This window comes from Mustela nigripes, chromosome 11, assembly GCF_022355385.1.
Source record: "Mustela nigripes isolate SB6536 chromosome 11, MUSNIG.SB6536, whole genome shotgun sequence".
Lineage (NCBI taxonomy): Eukaryota > Metazoa > Chordata > Mammalia > Carnivora > Mustelidae > Mustela > Mustela nigripes.
The window spans coordinates 16,019,201-16,026,252 of record NC_081567.1 but is presented as its reverse complement, the minus strand read 5'-3'; the positions used below and the strand labels follow the sequence as shown (position 1 = coordinate 16,026,252).

Sequence of the window (7,052 nt, the reverse complement as noted above, 5' to 3'; positions counted from 1 at the left end):
GCTCTCACTCCCCTGTTAACAGTCCCTATTTTATTTTTAGATGCCGTTCTAGACTTTTCCCTCATTCCTGGAACACTTACAAAGAAATTCACGCGTGTTGTCAGGGCAGCCTCATAACTAGGAAGGACGAAAGGGACCTTAGAGGACATCAAGTCCTATCCCCTTCGCAGTGAGATGAGGGCACAATAGGGTGTGTCTTGGTCAAGGCCCCACGGCAAGTGAGTGCCTGAGCTGCGGCCGGTTCTGGGTTCCCCCAGGTCTATCCGTTTCCACTTGAGGAAGCCAAAGCCCCCAGAAGCCAGGGACTTCCCTGAAGGTCTGTTGACGGGGCTGGCTCCTTGGAGATCCTCTACTGAATCCAATCCCTCTTCTAAGAGCGGCTTAGGCGAGATGCGGGCCCTGGGTCGAGGTTTCTCGGAAATTTCCTGGCCCCGGATCCAGGTCCGGGCTGGCACCGCCGCGTGAATGAATAACCGGGGGCCCTGCAGGGTCCCGGGGGCTGAAGCACATCTCCCCGCGACGGCGCGGGGCGACTACCCGGAGAAGGGCGCCTGTGTCCGGGCCTCTGAGGGTTCCTCGCTAGGCTCGCACCGGGCTCGCACCGGGCTCGCACCGGGCTCGTACGGGGCTCGCACCTGGCCCGCAGCCTCGCACCTGGCCCCGGACGGCTCACCGCTGGGGGCGTGGCGAGAGCCCGGCTGGGGGCGTGGCCCAGCAGTGGCGAGCCAATCCCAAGGCGCGCCGTGATAGAGGCGGCGCGTTCTCGTCCACACCCCGCCCATTTTCTCCCGGCGCGGGTGGAGCCCGGCGGTGACCCAGGCCTCCGCCCCCGCGAACCGCGCACCCGCGACCTTTGCTCCGGCCGCCGCTCTGGGCACAAACTTTCGGAAAGCGAAGGCCCTTCCGGGGCAGGAAGGCCGGGGATGTTGACGGGTTGGCGGGATGAATGACCCTGGCCCTGGGGGAAGGGGAATCTCGTCCAGGCTGGACAAGGTGAGCCCGGGACGCACACTTTGCAGAAGCTGAGCAGAGAAAGGGCTTCCGTGAGCTGAAATCAGTGTTTCCAGTTCAAAGTAGCTGCCCTCCTAGGTGCGGGTGAAGGTAGCGGGCGTCCGAGAACCCCTGGGTCCCACGACCTGATCCTGTTAGTCATACTTCTTAGTTGTAGTATTGCGAGGAATACAGGCATTCAGATTTTATATTAAAAAATAAAGTTTACGTTTGACATTTTTGAAGCCGCTGTGATAGACACTTTCCTGAGTTCTTGGGCTCAGTGAACAAAACAGATTTCTGCCTTCTTGTAGCTTCTATTCTTAGACAAGGGAGATAATACAAGGCTATGGGGGGGGGGAGTGCAGCACAGTGCAGAAAAATGCAGTACAGTACAGTAGACCCCTCCGGAGGGGTGTGAGTCTACGTGAGTGTGTGTGTGAGAATATGTTCCAAGAGTCCCAGTGGATGCCTGAAACCCCAGATAGTACCGAACCTTACTTATACATAAGTTTTTTCCTATACATACATACATACCTATGATAAATTTAATTTATAAATCAGGCATAGTAAGAGGTTAACAACAACAATAATACAAAGAGCAATTCTAACAATATACTGTAGGAAAAGTTCTGTGAATGTGGTCTCTCTCTCGGTCTCAAAATATCTCCGTGTCCTGTCCTCACCCTTGGTCTTGTGATAATGTGAGATGATCAAGAGCTCACACGGCGAGAGCAGGCAAGGTGAGCGAGCTGGGCATTGCAGCGAGGCTACTCCTGACCTTTGGAAGAATTCTGTTTCCAAACTGTGCTTGACCCTGTGTAATGGAAACTGCAGAAAGTGAAACCATGGCTAAGGGGGTGCTAAGGTAGAGCAAGGTCAAGGGAGCAGGTTTGGCCAGATTGCACACAAGTGAGAAAGTGAGAGTTGAAGGGGGGAAGACGGGTAGCTAACGGGCTGGCGGCAGAGCACGCCGGGCGGAGGACAGCTGGCTGGTGTCACTGAAGAACAGCAACGAGAAGTGTTTGCGTGGTGGCAGGAGCCTGTGAGGGAGGGGAGAGTGCCGGACGCGACTGGGGGAGAGAGAGAGAGAGAGAGAGAGAGAGAGAGAGAGAGCGCGCAGATTTTGTCTGGTTCTTGTACGCTTGGCTTTTAGTCCGAAATAGGGAGCCATTGCAGTGTTTTGAGCAGAAGGGTGACATCATCTGACATATTCTAAAATAACCGTTCTGGCTGCTGGGTTGTGAACTAACCAGAGGGACAAGGACAGAAGCAGGCACGCCTGCTAGAAGGTTATTGCAATAATGCCTGCCACAGCGTGTAGCTGATGGTAGCTTGTGCTAGAGTGGTGGTGACGCAGGTGGTGAGAGATGGTCAGATTCTGGGTATATTTTGAAGGTAGAGCCCCCAGGATTTCTCAAAAGGTTGGAAATGGGTTATGATATAAAGACACGAATTAAGAGTCACTCTGAGATTTTTAACCTGAGCAGCTAAAAGAAGAGTTTCCACCAGCTGAGGTGGGAAGGCTGGGGTGGAGCAGCCTTGTGGTCTTGGGAAAATACATGTTTGCAGTGTTTACTAGGACAGCCTTTTTTTTTTTTTTTTTTTTTAAGTAATCTCTACACCCAGTGTGGGGCTCAAACTCAAAACCCCGAGATCAAGGTTTGCATGCTCCGTCCACTGTGCCAGCCAGGTCCCCCACAGGAGAGAGTTTTCTTCTTTCTTTCTTTCTATTTTTTTTTTTAAATTTTATTCATTTATTTGACAGAGAGATGGAGACATCGAGAGAAGGAAAACAAGGAGGGGGGGAGTGGGAGGAGGAGAAACAGGGAGCCCTAGGCAGCCCAGGGCCAGGGTCATGATCCCATGACCTGAGCTGAAGACAGACACCCAATGACTGAGCCGCCCAGGTACCCCAAGGGGAATGTTTCAATCAGAGAAGCATGGGTGTGACCAGATTACAGAACAGGGTTTTTGGTGACTTAGTCAAGGGCCAGGAAGTCTCCCTTTCACCTCTGTAAGGGGCGAGAGTTACCCCAGTGAGCCTCTAGTGAGTGAGAGGGTCCTATTAGAATCACTGGGAAAATCTTCTCAATGGAGCCATGGAGAGGGGCGCCTGGATGACTCAAGCTGCTTAAGTGTCTGACTCTTGATTTCTGCTCAGGTCATGATCTCAGGGTGGTGAGATCGAGTTCCGAGTCAGGCTCTGTGCAGAGCCTGGAGCCTGCTTAAGAATTTGTTCTCTCCCGGGGGCGCCTGGGTGGCTCAGTGGGTTAAGCCTCTGCCTTCAGCTCAGGTCATGATCTCAGGGTCCTGGGATTGAGCCCCAAATGGGGCTCTCTGCTCAGCAGAGAGCCTGCTTCCCCTTCCCTCTCTCTCTGCCTGCCTCTCTGCCCCCTTGTGATCGCTGCCTGTCAAATAAATAAGCAAACAAATAAATAAATAAATATTTTTTCAAAGTACTGAAGAACAGGGAGGTCTGGTGGCTCAGTTTGTTAAACGTCTGCCTTTGGCTCAGGTCAGGGTCTCAGGGGCCTGGGATGGAGCTCCAGGTCAGGTTCCCTGCTCAGTGGGGAGCCTGCTTCTCCCTCTCCCTCTGCATCTCCCCCTGCTTACATTCTCTCTCTGTCAAATAAGTAAATAGAATCACTTTCTGAAAGTACTGAAGAACAAAGAGGAAGTACCAGTCTAAAATCTAGATGAAAATGTGAGCCCAGAGAGGAACCCGAGTACTGAAACGCCCTTCACCCTGAGAACATTTGCTAAACTAGGTCAACTTGAGCAGGCATTTCAGAACAGAAATCCAAACCCATCCTAGTGATTAAGAAGAGATGCCCCTGCTGGATTCAAAAATGAGTCAACCGAGAGGAACCTAACCCAGGCGCTTTGCCCTAGGTGCTGAGCAGAAGAGAAGAAAGAAACTATTTCTGAGTTGTGATGAAAAGCCAGGCCTGGAGTGGGTATGTAGCTTCAAATTACATCATTGGTGGGGTCAAAAAAGAGAAAAATACTCAAGCTGTATATTTAAAGTGACTGCAGATTGGCAGTGTTCAGGTAACTGGTAGAAGCTAATTCCTTCAAATAAGTTTTTGAAGAGAATGGACAGTCAGAAATATTCCAGCACACAGAAATGACAGAATGCAGAAGCCAACATTTGTAAATATTTCATATATTGGAATTATTAAACCAAGACTATAATCTCTGATTATTGTTATGTTTGTTTGTTTATGTTTATTTAAGTAATCTCTACACCCAATGTGGGACTTGAGCTCACAACCCCAAAATCAAGAGCTACATGCTCTACTGACTGAGCCAGTCAAGTACCCCTGAGTATTATGTTAAAAAAATAGGACATAAACTTGAAAAATAATTGCAAGAAGCAGGAAACACCACCACTACCACTACCAAATAAACTAACAGATTTGAAAAAAGCCAAATAGAATACAAATATAATACAAATAGACAAATATAGTAACCCAAATTAAATACTCTGTAGACAGGAACTTCCTTTTTTTTTTTTTTTTCAAGATTTTATTTACTTGTGTGTGTGTGTGAGAGAGAGAGAGCTTGAGTGGGGCAGGGTCAGTGGGAGAAGCAGACTCCTCACTGAAGAGGGAGCCCGATGCGGGACTCAGTGCCAGGGCTCCAGGGTGAGGACCTGAGCCGAAAGCAGTTGTCCAACCAACTGAGCCACCCAGGCGCCCAGAAGGGAACTTCCTCATCTCACAAAATCTATGTAGAAAAAAAATCTACAGGGGCGCCCGTTTCATTCAGTCATTTGAGCCTTTGACTCTTGAACTCTGCTCAGGTCATGAACTCAGGGTCCTGAGATCATGCCCGGTGCCAGTCGGCTTAAGACTTTCCCGCCATCATGCCCGGTGCCAGTCGGCTTAAGACTTTCCCGCTCCCTCTGCCTCTGCCCTGCCTTGTTCCCTTTCACACACACACACACACACACACACACACACACGCTCTCTCTCTCTCAAAAAAAAAAAATATTATTTAAAAAAAAGATCTACTGCCAAAATCATACTTAAAGGTGAGATATTGTATACTTTCAATCTAAGATTGTGAACAAGCCAAAGATGACCCCTTTCACCACATTTATTTGACATAGTCCTGGAGGCACTGGCCAGTGCAGTAAGTCAAGAAAAAGGAAAGGCGTAAGAATCGGAAGAGAAGTAAACTGTCTCCGTTTGCAGGTGACATGAACAAGGAAACTTGTGAAACAACTACTTGAGCTGAGAAATGAATTTAGCTCTGTCTAGGAAACAAGGTCAAAATACAAAAATCAGTTTTCGTTTTTTAAGTTGTAATTTTTGTATAACATTACCAACATTTGGAAAATAAATTTTTAAAAAAGATTTTATTTATTTATATGACAGACAGAGATCACAAGTAGGCAGAGAGGCAGGCAGAGAGAGAGGAAGGGAAGCAGGCTCCCCGCAGAGCAGAGAGCCCAACTCGGGGCTGGATCCCAGGACCCTGGGATCATGACCTGAGCCGAAGACAGAGGCTTTAACCCACTGAGCCACCCAGGCGCCCTCTATCATTTTATTTTTAAGTCATCTCTTCCCAACATGGGGCTTGAATTCACAATCCTGAGATGAAGAGTTCCGTGCTCCGTAGACTGTGCCAGTCAGGCACCCCAGTCCTTTTTTTTTTAAGAGGAGAGAGAGCGAGGCAGAGAGAGTAAGTGGGTGAGGGGAGGGGGAGAGGGAAAGAGAATCTTAAGCAAGCTGCACACTTCGTGCAGAGCTCAATTGGGGGCTTGATCTCATCACCCTGAGATCATGCTTCAAACTGAAATCAAAAGTCAGACACTTAACTGACCAAGCCACTGAGGTGCTCCTGCCCAAATACTTTTAATATGCTCTTACATTTGGCTTCCTAGTATTTTGTTGAGGATTTTTATATCGGTGTTCATAGTGTTGGTCTGCACTTTTCTTTTCTTGTGTTGTTTTGATCTGATTTTGGTGTCAGAGTAACCCTGGCCTCATGAGTTCGGGAGTATTGCCTCCTCTTCTGATTCTTGAGAGAGTTTGAGAAGAATTGATGTTAATTTTTTTTTTTAATTTCCATAGACTGTGGTACCTGGGTGGCTCAGTCAATTAAGCATCTGCCTTCGACTCCCGGTCATGATCTCGGGATCCTGGGATCGAGTCCCACCTTGGCCTCGTTACTCAGTGCGGGGTCTCCTTCCTCTCCCTCTGCTCCTCCCTCCCCCCATCATGTTCTCTCTCTCCCCTGAATAAATGAATAGATAAGTAAATAAATCTTTTTAAAAATTGAGTTGGTAGACTGAGTAAAGCAGGTTGCCCTACCTAGTATGGGAAGACATCACTTCTCATATGGAAGACCTGACTAGAAGAGAAGGCTGAGTAGGAAAGAATTCTCTGTGCCTGCCCGTCTTGGAGCCCGGGCTTTGGTCTTTTGTTCCTCGCTTCGTTCGGAGACTCAGGCTGAAACTTGCACCATCGGCTCCCGGGTTGGGACGTTTCAGCTTCTGTCATTGCAAGAGCCAATTGCTCGTAACAAATCTCTCCCTAATATATACTGGTTCTGTTTCTCTGGGGAATTCTAGTACTGAGCCCTTTTTAAGTACCTAATTCACTGGCCATAAATATGTTTTCATGTTGTGCACTCATCGCCACTACTCATTTTGAGAACTTTTTCATGATTCTAAACAGAAATTCTGTACTCGTCAAACAACAATCCTCTATTCTTGTTCTCACCGTTCCTTGGTGACCTCTATTCTACTTTTTTGTCTTTGTAAACTTCCCTATTCTAGGGACCTCGTATCAGTGGAATCACGCAGTAAGTGTCTTTTTGTGACTGGCTCATTTCTTAGCATAGTGTCCTCCAAGTGTCCCACTTAGCATAATGTCCTCAGGGTGCATCCATGCTGTAGCCTGTGAATTCCTTCCTTTTAACCAACTGAGCCACCCAGGCGTCCCAATTTCCTTCCTTTTAAAGGCTGAATAATGTTGGGCGCCTGGGTGGCTCAGTGGGTTAAGCCACTGCCTTTGGCTCAGGTCGTGATCCCGGAGTCCTGGGATCGG

The 7,052-nt window shown here is 48.5% G+C and overlaps 1 long non-coding RNA gene across 1 annotated transcript; it reads left to right on the top strand.

Annotated features, from left to right (window-relative positions):
* Positions 1-777: 777 nt before the first annotated feature.
* LOC132026700 (uncharacterized) lies at positions 778-6,209 on the top strand. The gene is made up of 3 exons (XR_009406971.1): positions 778-993; positions 3,886-3,950; positions 6,075-6,209. It is a non-coding gene; the product is annotated as an uncharacterized LOC132026700 (long non-coding RNA).
* Positions 6,210-7,052: the final 843 nt, after the last annotated feature.